We start from the raw sequence: 20,026 nt of genomic DNA on the forward strand, positions 1-20,026 counted from the left end.
TGAGGACTTGAGAGAAACAGTGAACACATGAGTCGGGTATTTTACATGAAAAGACACCAGACTTATTAAAGGTGTAGAACCAGTCCAAATAACTGTGAAACCAAATGCTGCGTAGCCCAGAACACCTCCATATCATTTGACACCAGATACGATCTCAGAAACACAACCAGTGATAGATGGCATGCTACAAAAAGGAATCCTGAAGGAAATAATTGGAAGTCCATGTAACTCTCCTGCTATGGGTTTGCAGAAACCCAACGTAAATACAGGATAGTTCAAGATGTATGAAAGGTATATTAAATAGTAGTGTCCTGGGGTACCGAATCCAGCTACCATATCGTTTCAGATCCCCTATACTGCAGAGTGGTTTATGGTTATCGACTTGTGCCAACCGTTCTTCTCAGTGCCATTGCATAAGGAAAGCCAATTTCTTTATTTCCTTTGCATTCCAGCAGTTGTTATTAACAGAGTGTTGTGTCCCACAAGGGTATACAGAGATTCCATCCATTTTCAATCTAATCCTGAAAATAAATCTAGAAACCCTGAAAATGCCAGGCAGGTCAACCCTTGTTCAATACATAGATGACCTGCTTGTGGCATCAGAGATGCAAGATGCATGTAAATATGGCACCATTGCACTCTTGAAACATATGGCAAAGTGTCACCTGGGAAACTGAAGTATTGTCAAAAAGAGGTTCAATATCTGGGAAGCATTATTGTTAAAGGAGCTAGGAAACTGTCACCAGAGAGAATGGAAGCAATCTTGCAGATGAATCCATCACAGTCTCCGAAAGAAATCAGAATGTTTTTGGGAATGGTTTGTTACTGCAGACAGTGGATACCAAGCTTTTCCTTGAAAGCCAAGCCTCTCCTGAGGCTGACACACAGAGATGTATCTGATCACATTCCATAGGACAACGAGTGTACAACAGTGTTCCTAGAGTTGAAAGAGAATTGTGTTGCATCCAAGCACTAGGAATGCCAGATTATACAAAATAATTCACATCATTTTGCAGCAAGAGAGATGGATGCTCTTTCTTGGTTTTGACACAAACACATGGACGATCTCGAAAGCCCATTGCCTATTTTTCTACCACACTTGATCCTGTAGCAGCAGGTGTCCCAAGTTGCCTTAAAGCAGTAGCTGCGGTGAGCACAAGTTTGGAAAAGATTGAGAACATAATGATGGGATATCCTTTAAATGTCACGATCCCGCACTCTGTGGAGCTACTATTAACGAGAACAAAGACACAATATATGACCCATAATAGGCTAACCCGATATGAGCAAAATAATGCTCTCTTCTGACAATATTGTTTTGAAACCATGCACAGTGCTGAACCCTTCAATGCTGTTACCTGTTAATGACGATGATAATTGTGATGAAAGTGAACACGATTGTCTAGATGTCACGGAATTGTGCACCAAACCCCGCCCTGACATTAAGGGTGAATCCCTGATTGAGCCCGATCATGTGTTATTCTTAGATGACTCATGTTTTAGAGGAAATTATGGCACACTTAAAGCAGCATATGCCGTGTGCCCCATCAATGATGTGGTCGAAGCTTTATCTCTTCACAAAGTTTTTACTGCCCAAGTTGCTGAACAGATTGCTCCTACTAGAGCCTTCAGTTTAGCTGTTCAAATAAGTCACCATATTCTTAGTATTTTTAGTGTAGAAAAGGCAATGGAAGTGATGGTATTTACCTGTTTGTCGAACGACAGATGGTTGCCAAAATCACCCCCAGATCTTTCACCTTTGTTACTGGGGTCGGAACTAGTCCAAAATCATCTGTCCTCCAATCAGGGGACTATAAAGACTATTGCTTCCCAATATTAGTACCTCCGTCGTATTGGAATTCAACTTTAAGCAATTGCACATCATCCAGTTGTTGACTTATTGCATGCAATGCGGAAGGTGGCAGCTGACTCTTTGTGATTGCCAGTGACTGAGATGATAATTTGCGTATAGTTGGCGTAGCTGAAAACTGAGAAACCCAGATTTCTAATCACAGTTGCCAGCGGGGTGACGTAGAGATTAAACAGGGCCGGGCACAGAGATGAACTCTGTGGAACACCACAGGGGAGAGAAAATGAATCTGAACGGTAGCCATCCATAGACACTGATTGTACTCTCTCTGTAAGAAAAGAGGATAATAATGTTAGGACTAGGCCACTGATGCCCAAAAATTCAACACAGTCAATTAAAATCTTAAGATTGACCATGTCGCATACCGCCAAAAGATTGAGAAGAATGAGCTCTGCGGGGTTGCCCTTATCAAGTGATGCCCTTAATTCCCCTGAGGAAGTAATTAAAGCCGATTCAGTACTATGTTGGCTGCGAAACCCAAACTGTTAGTGATCCAATAAATCGATCTATTCCAGAAAAAGGGTTAATTCCTTATTGATTGCCTTTTCTGCAATTTTTGTGGGAAAGGGAAGTCTGGAGATAGGGCGATAGTTGTTTACCACAGAGGGGTCCAAATGTGATTTCTTTAACAGTGGAAGACCCAAAGTGACTTTCAAGTCTGATGGAAAAACAACCTGCCTAAACATTTCGTTGATGATAGGCATTAAAAGACCGGCTATCATTCTAGATCCGGAGTGAAGGGTATCTGGGGGGCAGGGATCGAACAGAAACTCCGAATGCGTTGTAAGAATTAGATCCTGCACTTGATAGTGACGGAAAAGAAGTGAGGGATGGAAGAGATGCCTTAGAACCACTTAGCGGTACATTCTGAGAAAACTCCCGGTCTGAGGCTACTGTCGTAACAGCATAAGAAGGAGTGAATGATCCGTTCAACAAGCTGGAGAAGGCATTAAAAATATCAAGAACATTTAACTGGAAGGCTAAAGCGATATTGTCACAGAGAGACTGACTACTTTCAACTTTCTTTTGATCAAAAAATTGGGCATTTTTTTTATTGTGGAATGCAATTATTTGTTTGTTTTTCGACGCAACAAATTTTCTGTGAAAATAGACAGATTTTTCCTTCCAAATCTGAGCGTTGTATTTTGCGTTTTTTTTGTTTGTATATAGATTGCAGTGCACCAGGTGTGGGACAAGGTCACACTCATTTCAGTTTAAGAATTCAAGAAAATGGGACATTTCAGAATAATGTGTCAGAGTATTAATAAGAGAGTGTCCAGTGTAGCTGATGAATTTGGAGATTATGTTATGGAAGACGAGCCCGAGTCTCAGAACACTGAACTCTGTATATGAGTAGGTGATTAGAATCACACAATGTGATTACTCAAGTGGTGGATAAAACGGATGATACTAATGATCTTGACAATGAATCTTATCAACCCCTGTTGTGTGTAATCAGTATTAGTGGGAAGAATGTTGAAGTCATGGTGGACCCTGGCTCTCCATACACTATTATTTCTGATTCTTTCTTTTTTTTGAAATTGGGAAGACCGACCTTTAGAACCTAATGACATACATGTGTTTGGTTTTGAAAGATAAGAGATCAAGATGTTGAGATATTTCATGTCTGAGATCCCTTTTAAACACAGAACTATTGTTGGAAGGTGTACGTGGGTGTGGATGCATTACAGGTACTTAGTTGAAGACATCAGGGCAAATTTAACATCATGCTTCATCCTAATGCCAAGGCACAGGTGTGTATGGCTATTGCTGGTACAAAGTGCAGAAGGGATTGATGGAAAGGATGTGGAGGGCATCTTAAACAGACATAAGGATGTGTTCTGAAAGAGACTGGAAAAAGTGAATAGATTGTCTCATAATATTCAACTGAGGAAGAATGCCATTCCAACCAAACATAAGCTAAGGAATGTACCACTGTCTGTGAGACGAGAGTTAGCTGAAATCATTAAGAATCTTTGTAATGAGGGTATTATTGAACCAGTTAATCCATCCAACTGGGTTTTCCCTATTGTTTTAGTTTATTTTTTTAAATGGAGAGCTCAGAATGTGCATTGACTTGATAATTGTCAATAAACAAATAGTCATGGAGTGCCACATATTGCCTAAAGTGCAGGAGTTACTAGCAAAGTTAGATGGGGCTAAAGTTTGTGCCACCATTGACTTGAAAGTAGCATATTTTGAGATAGAGTTGATGAAGGATTCCATAGATATCACTACGTTCATAACTCCTGAAGGTACATTTAGATATGTTAGGATGCCATTTGGCTTGTCATCTGCTGCATCAGTGTTTCATGAATTGTCTGTTTTGAAGCACTGATGGGATAGTGTCATTTCAAGATGACATTTTGATTTACTCGAGTACAGCTGAAAACATCGCAAAACTCTAGAAGAAGTGCTTTCTGTGTTGGAGAAAAAGGGAATGACTTTTCGTTTAGACAAATGCAAGTTTTTTGGAATAGAATTTGGATATTTGGGTAATCAGAATAAAGGTTCCAGAATCCACCCCAAAAAATATCTTTTGGATTTTATTAAGAATATAATGGAACACCAGAGTAAAGACCGATTCAAATCATTTCTGGGTCTATGTGAAAATTACTGTAGGTTTGTGTCAAGTTTGAATGGCCCAATAAACACTCTCAGGCAGTTAAGGCAATCAAGAGTGCCATTATGGAGTGGAAACCATTATCCCCGTTTCCGCCAACTGCTGAATATGTGGTCACAGTAGATGCCAGTGCCACGGGGTTAAGGGCAGTTTTAAGCTAGATTAAGAAAGGAGTAGAGAACGCTATTGCATTTGCCTCTAGGCCACTTACCATAGCCAAGACCAAGTACTCTACTATAGAATGTGAAGCACTTGGATGCTCATGGACTGTAGAGCATTTCAGGACATATGTGTGGGGAAAATCTTTTGAGCTGAGAACGGACCACAAATCTTTGATAGCTTTGTTGCCAAAAAAATGGGATTGGTAAGGCATCCTCCAGGCTTGCGCTTTTACTGGCTAAACTATATGAGTATAATTTTATTGTGGTATATCTGCTAGCACCACATAATGTGATAGCGGACAGTTTGTCCAGATTGTCATCTGACTTATATCTTGTGAGTGAAGTTTTGCCCCAAGAATAATGTGTTACAGCATCTATAGAAGATATTGTACTTTCTGTAGCACAAGTGGTAACCAAAGAAGAGTTGTTAAAGGCTAGTTCAGAGGATGAGTTTATGAATGTTTTAATGAAGTACAATGTCAATGGATGGCCCTCAGAGAGACAGTTATTTAAAGAGTTTGCTGTGTTTTGAAAAGTTAAGGATGAATTAACCCTTAGTAATGATCTGATTTTGAGGGGTGAGTTAGTGGTACCACCAGTTGGTATATGGAAAAATCTTCTCAATTGCCCACTTGGGACATTTAGGTCAGATTAATACCGCAAAGAAGGTAAGCAATCTTTTTTGGTAGACCTATTCAGACAATGAGGTCGTGGATTTTGTCAAAGGTTGCTCTTTTTGTGCAAATTCAGACAAAATACTACAAATTCAGCATACTGTTTCAGTTCATTTTGTATGTGGGAGAAACTTGCAATTGATGTGTTAGATCCTTATGAAGGAATTTCAAGTGGAAAGGTTTACATCATTGTTGTTATTTACTATTTTTCTAGGTGGGTTGAGGTGAAGTGGACCTCTCAGGTTGATTCTGGGGTGATAGCTGAGTTTTCACAAGAGTTTTTTTTAGAAGAGAAGGATTACCCCAGAGTATTGTATCCAACAAAGGAACGCAGTTCACCTCCAGTGTGTTCACTTCATTTCTTAAAAGTGCGAATGTATACCACATAAGTGCAGTGTTCTTTTCTCCTAACATGAATGTATTAGTTGAGATCTTCAACAGAAATTGGTTGAAGGGATACAGCTAGCTTTTAAAGCCCACGTTGATGTAAAAAAGTATATAGCAAATTTGATATGGTGTTACCTGTGCGCCCCACACTGTACTACAAAATGTTCACCTTTTGTGTTGCTTAAGGGAAGGAAGTCCAGACATTCACTGTCTCTTAGTTGGCTTGCCTCCAAATAGAAAACTCTTGATGTTAAGAGAGTCTATGAAATGGCAAGGAACAATTGTAATGCACCAAAGGGAAATAGCGTTTTGTATACTGCCAATGGTGTTGCGTTGAAGATTGGTGACAAAGTAAAGGTCAAACTGCCTATTTATGTTAAACAAGCATTTACAATGCAATGGTCTCGGCATTGTTAAAGTTAGAGCTATTGGCATTGCTCATGACATTATTTTTGTTTATGTTTTATTTTTTAAAACATTTAAAGAAACGGCATTGTTATTTACAATGTCAATAGCTTAAAGACTCTCAAATGCGAGACCTATTGCATTTGCACCCACACACAGAGCCACCCACACACAAATAGAGCCACCCACACACACAGAGCCACCCACAGAGAGCCACTCACATAGAGAAACCCACACACAAATAGAGCCACCCACAGAGCAACCTACACACACACACACACAGTTATTAAAAGGTGTTTATGATGGCGTGACAATCGTCTGCTCTAAATACACAAACACAACCGGTATAGCCATTCACCGCAAAGCACGCATATACACACATCCTTACGAACACACTAATATGCATAGATGAGTGCCCACACAAACACAATGCCCACACTCTGGAAACTCATACGAATGAAGAGGCACACACAAACATCTCTTTACCACTTCCTCCTTTGCTTGCCCGTCTACTGTATATAAAATGCGTGCAGGTTGAGCGGGTTTGGAAAACATGTAAGATAATTAACCCTTCTTGTCCTCTTCAATTATGAATTCAATTTAACTTATGTTTTCTCAATGCAATACTTCATCCAGTCTAAAGATTTCTTTGAAGGGTGAGGAGGCTGGAGGTGGGTTTGTTCAATGCTTTCAGCCGTCAGAGGTGTGCCTACAGTTTCTATGAGGGATTGCTCCAACCCTCCTATGCCTAAAAAGTGTGTAAAGTGTTCAACCTCCCCATATGTGTGCATGATAACAGAATAATGCTCCCTTTCTTTCTCCCACCGGGTGCTGACAACGTGAGGGAGATGTTTCACCCATCTATCCCCAAAATATGTACCTGTAGGGTGCATCAATAAGGAAGAGGGGTGTTTTAGTAAAAAACCCTCTTCCTTACTGATGCACCCTATATGTACATATTTTGGGGATGCACAAAGCAGGTTAGCTCTTTTCTCCACAGAGGTGTGCATACAGTGTGTGTCTATATTTAAAGCTTTTTATATAGCGCGTACTAGACTCAAAATCAAAGAGCTTTACATAATACCACATAAAAAGATCATAACACAATATGATGATTAGAGGGGGGAGGGCATAACTGTGAAATAGGAAAAAGGTAATAATTGACAATCCAATAGAAGTCACCTTGAAATCTTCCCACCTTAATGTGCTAGCCATCCCTGTTTTCACACCCTAAACGAATCTCTCTGTAATGGGGGCCAACATCTGAATCCTCTCCCTGTCCCTTTCAGATTTACCAAGAGTGAAACGGATTTCAGGAAACGTCCCCAAACGTGGCTTGTTTCTATGTCTGATGATTCCTGTAGGCGTTCGACCGACTGAGTTTTAGGTTCAGCTTTCTCTCCTCGGTTCTTCATACTACATTCTTATGTGTTAGGTGGTGGTTTACTGTGTTTGTTGCTGTCCTAGCGCCAGGATGCTCAGTCATGAGTGACAGTGCGCTATAAATAGCTCCTAGCATATCATATCATCGGCGCTGTCCGTTCTCCTGTGGCCTCAGGCCACCATGGAGTCCATGCCCCATCTCCCAGCACACGGACACTGGACCCAGTCTGGTGCCTGGGATTATTGTAAAGGAGAGATCTGAGGTTCCATAAAGTACCCACCCGGACCCGATAGAGGGTTACCAGTCGTAAGTTATGTGTTCCTCATGCATTCGTAGGTGGGAGTTACACAGACCCTAGTTTAGGTTTTTTCTAATCTCTGTATATTGCTCCCTACGTGAGCAGCCCAGTACAAATGTGTGCAGATGTATGTAACGCCTGTGACGTAGGTGCACTAGTGGAGTAACGCAGGGCACTGCAGAGCAGGAACACCTTCCCCCCCCCCTCCCCCCACCAACCTTTCCGGGAGCTCCAAAACCTTTCAGGGGACCCCCATCCAGGCCAAGGCCAACGAACATATGTGCAGTCTCGGAGATTCCAGGGTCCCTCATCACTTCTGCAGGCCAACCCCCATCATTTTGCCTTACGCCACTGAGGTGACCTTTGAGTTGACCTTCCGTTGACCGCACGAGTAACAACACTGGTACTGCGCCACGCTCTTAAATGAGCTGGCGCATAGAAGCCGCCTTTCACGGCTTGGCGCTGGCGCTCAGTGCAAATAGCAGAGATTGACTGAGATGCTGGAATCTTCCGAGCAGCGAGTTGAACATTTTACAGCTCGGCTCCTTCCGCTCACACTGATCAGGCAGACACCGAGACGTGTTTGTCTTGCATTACATATTTGTTCAATATATTTTATTAAATGGCGCAAAAGAATATTTCGGGAAGTGTTCCGTTTTAATTTGGAGAACACATCTTCTCCGTCTGTTAGCAAAAGCCCGGTAACTTTGTTTTAATGTTCATTGTTTTATTAATTTGTCAGTCGAGAGAGTGGGGTAGACCTGGAATGTCTTCCAGCGCACGCCGTCTCCAGAGGGCGGCCTGGCCGTGCTCCTTGAGCATTGCTGGTAGCTGGCCCCGCCGCAGTTTTCCGGCCTATCATGGCTGTGGGCCGGACCAATGTTCCTTAATAATCCTGTCATTATAGGCTCCTGATTTTAGCATCTAAGGGATCTGGGGTGCGTTGGAGTGAAGGGGCTCACTTAGCCCCTGGTGGGCGGACTTCCAAGCAGAGTCCCAGCCGCTGGGCTCTTCCGATTGGAGCAGGGACAAGACTGATGTGCATATGGATGGGTTTTAAGTGAAAATGAAATGCATGGGGGACAAGAGTGTGACAAGTAAAAATGCTAGCAAGGGTTTAGACGGATTACAAGCCTTCTTCAATCCCATCTCATGTTGTGTCTTTGATGTACCGGCCGAAGTGGCAAGGGTATGCCATGGGTTCTGTGCTCAAGCGCTTCGACACCTTGTCAGGGGTAGTAAGCGCTATATAAATGCAATTACAATACAATTGTGCCGCTGGAACCAAGCTACACACAGCAGGCGAGCCCCAATCAGAGCTGCTGGACTGTTCTCACTCGAGCAGGGTGATTTGCATATGGCTGGCCATCTAAAATGGCATGCTGGGTAAAAGACCCCAGATGAACATTGGCCCGATCCGCTCAACCTACAAGCATGGATAAATTCAGATATGTAACCATGCCACGTCTGTCTTTTCTGTCTAGCCTGAAAGTATAGAGGATGTGGCGTAACAGCTAGAGCTGCCAACTTTGAAACTGGATTCGAGTCTGGCATTATGGCTCAAATCACTCAATCTCCCCGGTGCCTACCAAAATGAATGTGACCTTCTATAATGTAACTAGCGCAAATGTATAGCGCTCTTGTACCTTCGGCTGGAGTTCCTGCTATATACAATAGCATAAAGAAATAAGAAAGAAAAACGCCACTCGCAGTAGGGAGTTTCAGATTAAAGATAAGGGTAGATATCTGTTAGGCTGCACTGAAGGGGTGGTGAAGAGCTGTTGGGCTTTATTGAGAGGACAGGGGCTGGATTAGACTGAGTTTGCACTGGTGGCTGATGCTGGACCTAGTAGGCTGCACTACACTGCGAGGCTGGGCTCGTGGTGGAGGGGAAGTTGCACAGTGTGGACAAATGGGCACTTTATTCTCTGAGGAGGGGGCAACCATCAACAGGAGGAGTGTGGCTGAAGTGTAGGATGGGTGTGCATCGAGAGGCTGGACTCGTGGTGGATTGAGCAGGGGCCTGTGATGGACTATGAGACAGGGGTATCAAGTGAGATAAGGCAACCCCCTACAAAATTTATTTCAGGTCAGGGAACAGGGGGAAATAGAACAATGAACTATAGTGCACAGTATCCCTCTAGACCTATATTGCTTTAGTTTTTGTGGGTACACATAGAGAAAACACAACAACCTTATATATGCATTGTTTTTGTGTTTTTTTTATTTAATTTCTTTTTTTCCATTATTTTTGCGTACAAGTAAGATTCATCTCTTTTTTTTTAAAAACATACAAAAAAGATTTTTTTATATGTACAAAACTGTCTGAGCTGTACAAAAGTATATAACAAACTTTACATATACTTTGACTTTGGAGAAACAAAATTAATGCAAAGTAAAGAGAAATATTATTTTCCCCACCAACATACAGTTGTTGGCATTAATTCAAAGAAATCCCCACACCATTTACACCTCTGCACACTTCTCATACATATCACTATCATACATAACATACATACTACCCACCCCAGAACCAACCAGCATACACAGAAAGACCAAACAGGGGTGAACCGCTCAACCCTCTGATGCTCTGATGCTGTGCTGAACGCTGGGGTGTGTCATACAAACTGGTCGACGCGTGTTTCGATGGCTTAATCTTCTTTAAGTGTCATCTTCTTCAAGACCGGTTACTAAATGATTTTGTAACGGGCATGAATGGGGGGGGATACATTTTCTTCTCAGAAATACTTCTAAGTTTCGAAATAGGAAGGAATTGTTTTATCACACCATAGGTACTCTGAATCCTATCTCAAAGGGTGCAGCTTTAGGTACCAGCCTTCATATTGTCGTCTCATATTTAGTCATGGGAATATTTTTCGAATTTCTCCTTGTGTTCTTTCTTTTATTTCCTTCTCTTTGTGGGCCACAACCTTTCTGATGTCGTTTTAAGAGTCAGTGATTCCCTTCTTCCGGGTGGTCCTTAAAAGGTTGACAATTTTCACACGTAATGCCGTCCCTACGCTGTAACAACTCAGCTACCTAAGAGACAGGGGTAGACAGGAGTGGGGGATTGGAAATAGTTGGAAGGACAGGGCTGGAGAGGTGAGGCTGGGTCTCCATCGACTGAGCCGGCGTGGCTTGTTCTGAATAGCCCCTGGCCGGCCTCGACTCTAGATTGCCTCGCCACCTGAGGTTAAGGCTGCCTGGCCTCCAGGCTCTGCTCTTCGACTCGTTTCTCTCTTCCGCTCCCGCCGGCTCCCGCGGCGCACGCTGATGACGTCGCAGAGTCCTTGGAGACGACGGTTGCTAGGGGCGGTTAGCGGCTGCATTCTGTGCTGAAGTTTGAAGGCGGCTTCTGCCCTCGCCCTCCCCACCCAGGCACTGGCCCCATGGACGTCTGCGCCCTACTCCTGCAGGTGCCCCCGGAGCTGGGGGTGCACGCCGAGCAGCACCGGGTCTTCAACATCATACAGGTGCGGTGTGAGGGGCCGTGGAGGGTGAAGCGAAGGACAGGGGATGGGAAATACTTGAGCTGAAACCTGACCGAGATCCCTGGGGGTGTGGGGGGGGCGGGGGCGATAGACACTGCGGGGGGGAGGGGGGTGTGGGGAAGTGGAATTGGAACCAAGAGGCGCTGCGCAAGTTCGGCTCCCAGAGCCTGCAGGGGGCCCTAGACCGGCCCGAAGCAATGCAGAGCGACGGCGAGGAGGGGAAGACCTACCTGGGCACGCATTTTCGTCAACACGGAATACAGCCCTGCATCGCACCACGCGAGTCTTCAGCGTGTCCTGCTCACGCTGCCTGCACGCACCAGTAGGCTCTCTGATTGGTTGACAAGGTCCACCAATCACAGTGCTTATTTGGTAGTTGCCAACCAATCAGAGAGCCGACTGGCGCGTGTGGGCAGCGTGAGCACGACATGCTGTCTTGTGGGCGTGTATTAAAAAAAACACGCCCAGAGAAAGATTCGAAAAAAACACGCCCCCGAATCGCAAAGAGACGGGGCTTGTTTGGAGAGACAAACCTCTTCTCCAATGGCTGACCAGCATTTCAGAGGCCAGCCAATGGAGAAGAGGAGAGAAGAGGGGCGGGTTCAAGCCCCTTTTCTCCAAGTCATTAAATCGTGCGAGCGAGACTGCGCAAGCGCAGCCTTCGCTAGACGAGACCTAAAACGGCATTCCATGTTTTCTTGTGTTTTTACCATTGTGAATGTTGGCAAGACATCTGTATTATTAAGTAATGGGTCTTGGTGGAGCATTTCCAATTTGGCCAAAGTGAACCCTTCTCTGCTTGAAGGTAGTGTTAATATTTCTGAACCAGATTTTGGTGGTGCCACCGTTGAAGCAAAAGAAAAGAATTAGTTGTAATCTTCATGTAAGCCATTTGAAATTAAAAAATTGTGATTTATAAAGCACACTACTACCCTTCGGTATCTAGGCGCTGAGACCTTCTGCCAGGTGAGAAAAGAAAGACAAACATGTTGCCAAGCATTAGGGCAGCAAAAACCATGAAGAGAAGGTGGAAGACCATAGTATTTGTTACACGACCATATTTTAAGGGCCTTTCGAAAGGTAAATAGGTTATTGATATTTTTTAACTTAAGGGGCATTGAGTTCCAAAGTTTGTCCGTAGTCGCTGCAAAGCTCTTGCCTCCCCAAGTGGCTTTCTTGATTTTAGGCATGACTAATTTAGCCAGAGAAGACGATCTTATAGTTCTGGAAGGAGTGTACCATTGAAAGAGCTGCCTGATAGATTCTGGGTGTAGGGCCTTAAAAGCGATACACAGAGATTTGAACTCCACCTACTTTTTCACTGGAAGCCAGTGGAGTGAGGGAAGAGTTTGGGAAACCGACCTGTATTATGGAATCTTCAGAAGTAATCTTGCTGCCGCATTTTGGACCATCTGGAGCTTATGCAGTGCTTTCTTGTGCCTTACGCAAGTCCACAAGAATAAAAGAAAAAAACATCCTAAGTGATTTGAACATTAGGAAACAGGAGGAGGTGATGCATGTCAACAAAAGAGAGTTTCTCGTCAAAGTGGACTCCCAAGTTTTTCATTTTGGGGACATGGATTGATAGAGCTCCCATTTCCTGAGGCCTCCAATTGGGAGATCAAAATGATGGACGATTACCGAAGAGTAGTGCCTCGGTTTTGTCCGAGTTTAGCTTGAGACAGTTTTAAGACATCCAGGTCCCAATCTGTTGAATACAGTCGTGGAAACACCTGGCATTCTTATCTAAATCTTCTGTGACCGACACCACGATCTGGGTGTCGTCAGCGTACAAAACAACTGAGAAACCAGATCTTTTAATCAATAGAGCTAAAGGTGTTACATATAGATTAAAAAGAGTTGGACTCCATACAGATCCTTGCAGTACACAACGGGGTAGTGTAAAAGAAGATGAGCTGTAGCCATTAGATTCTACCAACTGTACTCTTTCTGAAAGAAATGATTGCAAGAGCTTGAGGGCAACGCCCCTTATGCCTTACGCATGAAGAAGTTTGATGAGAAGTCCATGATTTGCAGTGTCAAACGCTGCTGCAAGGTCTAACAAACGTAAGGTAGCACTGCCTTACTGTCCAGTGTTTTTCTTATATATTCCATGGCGGTGATCAGAGCCAACTCCGTACTGTGTTGGCTTCTGAAGCCAAACTGGGATGGATCCAGCAGCTTTTGTTCCTGGATGAATAGAGAAAGCTCAATGTTCATGGCTTTTTCCGCCATCTTAGCAGGCAAAGGAAGGCGAGATATTGGTCTGTAGTTATTGGCATTGTCTGCATCCAATTTCAGTTTTTTTTAGAAGCGGAAGAATAGACGCTCTCTTCCATATTATAGGAAAATATCCTGACAGGAACATTTGAATAAAGATCAATAGTAGATAGTTGGGGACAATGGCAGAGGCTAGGTTTGAGACTCTGGGTGGGCAAGGGTCAAGACGTGATCCTGATTTGATTTGGTTAAACAGGACTAGCACCTGTTCAGCTGTGGTGAGGAGGGCAAAAGCAAAAAGAATACTGTTTGTGTGCCAACCCGGTTCATGTAATTCGGTGGCTGAGATTTCTGCCTCCCTAGTGTTGGTAGCTGTTTGAGTAAAACCAGATACCTCAGCCTGTAGGATATTAGTCCTGCAGGCCTCATCAAAGCTTGGTTTGTGGCAAAGATGTTAAAGATAGCCTCCAGTTTATCTTTAAAAAAGGCAGCAAGTTTGTTGAAAATAGAGTTGTTGAAATTGGAGCTTTTAACCTCTGTGAGATTGTTCAGTTTAGTCACTGTGGAAGAAAGTTTGTTGGGAGTGTTAATGACAGATTTAATCTTATTTATAAAATAATTAGACTTCACTTTAGTCAACAGTTTTTTATAAGATTGCATCGTCTCTTTGTACAGGATCTTGTCATCAGCACTGTAGTTGATTCTCCATTTTTTCTCTAGTCTTCTGGAAGATTGCTTCCTCAAACCATGGTTCTGATGGTATGGATCTGTTTTTATTACTGAGTTTAACAGGGGCAAGATAGTTGATGGATGAACTGGTCCATTGATGGTAGGATTATGTAACTATGTCAAGTTCAGATATTTCTGTTAATTTGGATCTGGTTAAGGAGTCGACAAGCTGGTCTGCCGATATTTTATGCCAAGGACGATGACTGGGGATGGACGGTCTCTGCAGAGCTATGATTCAAAATATTGAGTTGGAACTTCACTGCCCTGTGGTCTGACCACGCAAGTGGTAAAGAGGAAATTAATTGAATAAAAGTGCAGTCTGAAAAGATTCCGTCAAGAGTGTGACCCCCCGTATGTGGGGTCTTGAACTAGCTGTGACAAGCATCCTGAGACCTGTTTCTGGGCATCACCCTTCATTAACCAGGCTAGCTTGGATCCAGTGGTGTAGTGAGTACGGGACCCACGTCTGAGCATACCCTTCCCACTTAGGGTGACATATGCAAAATAAACAGTTGATGGACGGAATGCTGGACAATGCAAACATTCACCCCCAGTCACAAGGATCTGGGTTTAATCCATCATTCTTTTGCTCACCACACCACCCCAGTTTGGACCCAGCCATATGCAAATCAGTCTTGACCCTGTTCCTTGTGGGAGCAGTCCAGCCCGAACTGCCAAGCCAGGTCCTCCCCGGACCGGAAACCAGCATCCTGGGACCGGTTTCAGGGCATCACCCTTCATCAACCAGGCTAGCTTGAATCCAGTGAGCACGGGACCCACGTCTGGGCATACGCTTCCCACTTAGGGCGACATATGCAAAAGAAACAGTTGATGGACGTAATGCTGGACAATGCAAACATTCACCCCCTGTCAGGGGTGAATGTATGACATTGTTCTGCATTCTGTCTATCAATTGTGCTTTTTGCATTTGTCACCCCATGTGGGACGGGTATACCTAGACGTGGGCCCGTGCTCTCCATGCCACTGGAGTCAAGCTATCCTGGCTGATGAGGGCTGAAAGTCCAAAACCGGTCCTAGGATGCTTGTTTCCTGTCCAGGGAGGACCTGGCCTGGCAGTTCGGACTGGACTGTTCTCATTGGGCGCATGGTCAAGACTGATTTGCATATGGCTGGGTCCAAACTGGAATGGCATGGTGAGCAAAACAACTATGGATTTCGGCCCAGATCTCTGTACTGGGGTGTATATATGACATTCTTCTGCATTCTGTCCATCAATTGTTCTTTTTGCATTTGTCCCAGTATTTACACAAATAACTTAGATAGCACTGTTTTATTTCTTTTATAGCACTACTCTTCCCAATGTAAAGTGTTAGAGCGCTTTACATAACATACACATTATCTATTCAAAATAAATCATAAGTGTGCAAATCAGTGTACAAAATGTGTTACCTGAGACAGTCAGGGTTATAAGGTGTAGGAGTCAAATGTCTTTCATAGCTCACTGTGGTCTACTAGAAGGATAACAATTTATGAACTGCAAGTAACAAAAGGATCTCTGTTCAAAGCAGTAATCCACTTACCTGGCTACATAAAATAAAAAGCTGTGATCTGCATGTTAAATGATGTACTTTGCAGGAGACAACATTTTTTTTTTTTTTTAACGTGTTATTGCATTTTCAGTTGGCATATGTTATAACATACACCTATCAGAGCACTATTGCATAATTAAGTGGTAAATTTATGCTCACAACATTGTATCAAATGCATAACATATGCGTTGCGATATCATGAATAACAAACCCGAAGGAGGTAGCAACAAAATGGAGGTTCTACAGTCCACAAATACACCCCCCACCCCCAACAATGGGTGATTATGTTCTGCAGGAGATAACTTAATCTTCTATACTACTTTGATTCAAATTTGGGACTACGCCATGCACAAATCTCTCCAACAAATGCGTTAACCTACCGAGTTATCTCACCATTATTATTATTCCCTGAGATTTATTGAGTTCCTCTGCTTCAAATGCTTTTACCCCATCAAATATTTGAGAATGCAGACTTTGCAACCAATTAAGCAGAACAGATCTTCTACCATGATTTTTCTTGTTGCTAATTTCTTTGTGGCAGGGTTTCCCCCAAAACTATTAGTTGAGGCCCTGAATTTTCGTCAGGATTGCGCTGCTTTTTTGGCACAACCTTGACTCCAAATCTCATTTGTTAAATATCGTAGTGCACTTAAATGTACTTATGATACACCTGCTAAACATATGTGTGAGATCTTAGTATCTGATGTCACTTATTGTGATGTCACTTCCAGTAAGGTCACTTACTGTGATGCCACAGGGAATGTCACGCGTCGTGACGTCATGTGCTGTCATGGCACGCGCCATGATGTCACTTGCATACTGCCCAACTTGATCAGTCCCCCCACTTCTTTTTATAGGACTTGTGCCCTGGTCTTATGTAACATTCACACGTATGACTCACTGTCTATATATAATGTGTGTGCGATGTAAAGTGCTCTGATACCCTTCAGTGATGGTTAGCGCTATAAAACAAATGAAATGCGTGTGGAGAGGGGCTGTGGATGGAGATGAGGGACACCATTAAGAAGGAGGTCATGGGGGTGCCAACATAGTTTCTCGCACTGGGCACCACCAGTGCTAAAGCAGGGCCTGGCTACTATAGGCCAGAACACCTCTTCTTACTATTATTTCATACGTCTATTCACTGAGCTAAATTACCCAAGTCTATAGAGCATTCTCTAACAACTCCAAACATTCTAAATATATAAAACTATAATGCCAAGCCACACGACCTGATTAACAATAAGGTATATTGTGTGATTGCTTTAAAAGTGATATGCATGTCGACGGGTGGCGCAGTCACCCTATTTTTAGACAACAAGCAGCAAATTATCAGTGCAAGTCATGGTCACTTTGAAAAAGGAACTTACTGTACCTTACGAAAAAAGTTTAAATAGTTTACTGATTGAGTACTTTTTCACCATGACTGCTGTTTTGTAAGAATCTATAACCTGTAGCACAACTGAATGTTGAAGAGAGTCCTACGCCCAAAAAGGCATGACCAGTGAACAAATCAACAATCTATTAGGTTATTCAAGTAGGATTAAAATAACAATGCTTCAAGCAAATGGTTTTTCCGCCTAGCCGTATTTAGTCAAGGCAAAAAAGTTGTCCAAACTGTCAGTTTTGCCTCAGATCGACTTCAAATAAGCAATTTAATTAACCATGGTGCTGTGGTATATAGTTTTTCATACATACACTTAACAATACTTTATTTAGAAAGTCCTATCTCTAGGAGATAACCACTAGGTGGCACTAATTCACCACAGATAAGTACAGACCTTCAAAGACATTAAGCACAAACGTACTTTCATCTTTTTTTTGCCATGTTGAGGTTGTCATGGGTAGTTTCACAATGAAATAAATCACTGAGCAGAAGGCGAATGTAATGAAAAAAATGTTTTTTAAGAGAACAAAAATTATGAGGAAAAAGGAAACAGAAAAAAATTTAACCAGCTCCAACTGGACCATGAATATCATTGGGCTCAGTATAGGAGCATCTTTAGAGCCCACAAGAGATTTACCAGTAACATTTAACCGTTCTACCTCTCTGTTTGAATCTTCAGATAATGATCACTGTCCAAATTTCAGATTCCATTTTAAGAGAGATTTGAATTTTGCAACTGGAGAAAATGAGATATGTGCAGTAATTTAGATCCAGGAGTCGTATTACACATAGTGCCCAGAGGGAGCAACAGGCATGTGCGACCGCTTTGTCTGCTCCCAGTGCAGTATAGTGTTACAGAAGGGGACAAAGACGCCTATACGACCCCTTCTGTAATACTGAAAGTACAGGCCTACTTGTAGCTCCAGTGTTATCTTCAGAGAGCACTCCTTTATTCGGTCTCGGCCTGGCGAAAGCAGCGCATGCGCTGCTCTGCCATGCAGAGGCCTTTTGCAATTGATACGATTCCAGCTTGCACGCGGGGAGACAAACAAGACAAATTATGTGCACGCGGGGATTGGATGCTTTACTGGTGGCGTGATATACTGGGGACTTTTTTTTTCGCCGCCAGTAAAGGCAGTCCCCGCGTGCATATCTTCTGTCCGTCCCATGTCAGGCCGCGCTTGTTTCTATTGGCTCCACCCTCTGTCGTCATCCCCACACCCTTCTTGCTGCAACGTGCCGCTGTACGTGATTTTCACATGATGTTTGCTGCTTAATTTAGATGCCCTCTATTTTAAGCATCCGGCTCTTGCACAGGCTCTTAGGAACCCCTCCAAACCTTTTCCTCGGCTAACAGGCTTTTATATTTTCACATGGTTTGCGTGTATATGCGTGAGTTTCTGTACCTATGTACATGTGCCCGTGCATATTACATATGTGTATGTTTGCTTGCATGCATGCACCCGTGTGTGCATGTTCGTATGCCGCGCTTGTGTGAATGTGCGGTTCGATCTCTGTATGTATGAATGTATGTGTGTATGAATCTATGTATGTGTGTGTATGTATGCATGTGTGTGTTGGGGCCTTTGTGTTTATGTGCATTCTTCGAGTTAAAGTTACCTCTACATCGACAGCGCCCAGAAATCACCTCTGCTCTCGTGCTGCTTTATAGAAATCCTTCTATATTTTCATTTACTTTCCACATTCCCCATCCTTGTCTGAGGCATAGTGCACGGTGGGCCTCGAACGCTACTTTCCACTCGAGGCTGTGAGTGTGTGTGTGTGTGTGTTTGTGTGTCTGCATGTCTCTTTCTTTGTGTGTTTACGCTCCTCTGTGCGTGTGCATGTGTGTGTCTTTAGGTGTATTCCCGTGTCTGAGTGGATGTGTTTTGCTCCGTGTGTGGGTGTGTTTATTTGCACCACAGCCTACATCTCGTTTCTACTTTTACGGCACCGAAAGGTGCACGTAGCGCTAATCGGTGCTATAGAAATGCTCCTGGCTGTCTATTGTATCGCTATCTTTCCCCTGCCAAGTCTGTCTTTGGAAGGCGCTATATGGCCGGGTAGGACGGCCCCGTACGTTATCGCTCACTCGTGGCGCCGAGTGAGTGTTTCTTTGAGTTCCCGTGTGTGTCGTGCGTGCGCCATCGGTGCGTGGGTTCCAGTGTTAAGTTATTAACTAGAGTTCCCTTTTTTGGTGAGAGGCCTTATGTCTGGTTACACGTGCATCGTTGTGAGCATCACTGCTTTCGGCGATCACCTTGGCCAATAATCCTTTTAGTCCACCTCCCGTCAGTGGTCCCCTTCTTCGTGAGTGACCCATGTCCCCACCAAAGTACATTTTCTGAAGCCCCTACCAAGCACCCCCAAAAGCTGACAGTAAATTGCCGCCTCTCTTCCCTTGTGCGTTTGTTGTAGTTCTGCGCTTTAGGCCCCACAAAGGCGCTATATGATTCCCCTGCTATGATCTAATTCAAATTTTTGTAATGCTTGATATTACCTTACGTTGTTTGTAAATGCTCCCGATTTTGTCTGATAAGAAATAGTCACGTTGCAGCTAAATTATTTGCCTAAGATCACACAATTAAGAGGTCACGGGGGCAGGATAAGTTCTCGTGGTTTCAGGTTCCACTATCATTCATAAAGTCTGGACTGGAGGCCAACTACCGCTTAGGCCGGAGGTGTGAAGTTACCAAACACAGGAGCCTCCAGTCCAGACCGCAGCAAACACATAACCAACCATCGACAAATGCGGTCAAAAATACAACAGGTTTTATTTCATTTATTGAAAATAAGACCGGAAAGGGACTCTACAACTTGCATGTTTAACATGCACTTCGAAATGTG

General features: G+C 43.4%; 1 protein-coding gene across 3 annotated transcripts in view; it reads left to right on the forward strand.

Annotated features, from left to right (window-relative positions):
• RWDD3 (RWD domain containing 3) overlaps positions 1-20,026 on the forward strand; it is a 398,702-nt gene that overhangs the window by 179,406 nt on the left and 199,270 nt on the right. The window lies entirely within an intron of this gene.

Source organism: Triturus cristatus, chromosome 4_2 (genome assembly GCF_964204655.1).
Source record: "Triturus cristatus chromosome 4_2, aTriCri1.1, whole genome shotgun sequence".
Classification (NCBI taxonomy): Eukaryota; Metazoa; Chordata; class Amphibia; order Caudata; family Salamandridae; genus Triturus; species Triturus cristatus.